The sequence below is a fragment of the Sorex fumeus genome, unplaced genomic scaffold, assembly GCF_029834395.1.
Source record: "Sorex fumeus unplaced genomic scaffold, SorFum_2.1 ptg000171l, whole genome shotgun sequence".
NCBI classification, from domain to species: Eukaryota; Metazoa; Chordata; class Mammalia; order Eulipotyphla; family Soricidae; genus Sorex; species Sorex fumeus.
In genome coordinates, this window is record NW_026606228.1 from 4,435,388 (window position 1) to 4,437,216 (window position 1,829).

At 40.5% G+C, this 1,829-nt stretch overlaps 1 non-coding gene across 1 annotated transcript; it reads right to left on the minus strand.

The window, feature by feature from the left end:
- Positions 1–510: 510 nt before the first annotated feature.
- LOC130017074 (U2 spliceosomal RNA) lies at positions 511–701 on the minus strand. Its single transcript, XR_008791327.1, has one exon. It is a non-coding gene; the product is annotated as a U2 spliceosomal RNA (small nuclear RNA).
- Between the last annotated feature and the right edge of the window lie 1,128 nt (positions 702–1,829).

Sequence of the window (1,829 nt, forward strand, 5' to 3'; positions counted from 1 at the left end):
ACTGGTTTTAAAACACATCTTAGGGGAAGGAGTGATAGTAGATCAAGTAGGAGTTTGCCTTGCATGTGGCTGACCTGAGTTTGATCCCTGGCATACCACATGGTTCCTCGAGAACTGCCAGGAGTAATTACTGAGTGCAGAGCCAGGTGTGACCCAAAAAGTGAAAAAAAAAAACCACATTTTATTGCTTGTTTGTTTGGGCCATACTTGGTAGTGTTCATTGTTACTCCTGGATCTATGCTCAGAGATCACTCCTAGTGGAAACTGGGAGACCATATGTGTTGTGAGTATCGAACTCAGGTCAGCCACCTGCAAAGTCACTGTTCTACCTGCTGTACTATCGCTCCATCCCCCAAAACACTTTCTTACTTAATACTCACAAGAAAAAAGACAACACATAACATGTAATCCCTATTTTTAAAAAATAAACTTAAAGTTCAGAAAGATTAAATAATTTATTTAAGCACAAAAAAATAATACTTAGGGTTTTTGTGTGTGTGTGTGTGTGTGTGTGTGTGCACCATTCCTGAAGGCACTGCAATACCAGGTCAATGTGTGCAGTGGATGGAGCAAGGTCCTATTCCAACTCCTAGTTCCAAAAATCCATTTAATATATTGTCCTCAGATAGAGGATGTATCAGATATTAAACTGATAAGGACAGATATGGCATTTGATCTTAGCCAAAAAGCCCAAAAGTGATAACACTTAATTTTCAAGCACTCCTAAGTGAGAGAAAATGTTTACATGATTTACAACATAAATTTTAAATTTAGCCCACAAGCTGTCATTGGCACCATATAATCTCATTAATGACCATGATCTAGAGACTCAATAATAAATCTCTCAGAAGAGAGCACAGAATGATATGCCATAGACATGCCTCCAGACCCTGCACCAGGCTGTTTCACTTGGCGCAACCCAGAAGGGGGTGGGTAAGGTTACTAGTCCCAGCAGCTGAAAACCTCCAGAACTCAACTGCCACCATGCTCATGGCCATTCTCCATATACTTGGACAAGCCTCACCCATGAGTCAGTCCATTCCTGGACCTTACAACATCTCATACATTACACCATTAATACTCTAAGAGTAACACACCACATTTGATGGGGTTCAAAGCAGAAGGAGTAGGAGGAAACCAATCTTAGGGGGAATATATTTATACAGATATATGTATATATACATATATGTATATATATAAAAGCACACAAGGCTAAAACTTCAATGGCATGTTATCAAATTCTTATATAAAGGCTTAATGGCTCCTGGGTGAAACACAGCAATCTTCATGCACTTTCCTGTAAGAAACCTTTTTTGGATCATTCTTAGCAGACTATTCATAACAAGCAATATAGCACTGTAGCACTGTTCTCCCATTGTTTATCGATTTCCTCGAAGGGCAACAGTAACGTCTCCATTGTGACACTTGTTGCTACTGGTTTTGTTATTATTTTTTTATTTATTTATTTTTATTTATTGAATCACTTAACTTCCCATTAGTCGTCGATTTGCTCGAGCAGGCGCCAGTAACGTCTCCATTTGTCTCTGTCGCATGCCAGTGTAGCGCAATGGCATCTGTTCGCTCTGGGAACATGAAGAGCCTCAAACCAATCATTCATGATCTTGATGAAGTAAATCTGACCATATGGTAGGTGGGCGGACACGCGGTCTTCTGACATCCCGTGGAATCCAGTCAGTAACAGCTCTAGTCCAGCGGTCATCTTTAAATCTCATTACGTAACCAGCCCATCTGACTTTTGACACCTTGGCAAATGAGACAGCGTCCCTGATTCTTGATCGTCGACGGATGTCAGAACTCCGGATTCTTTC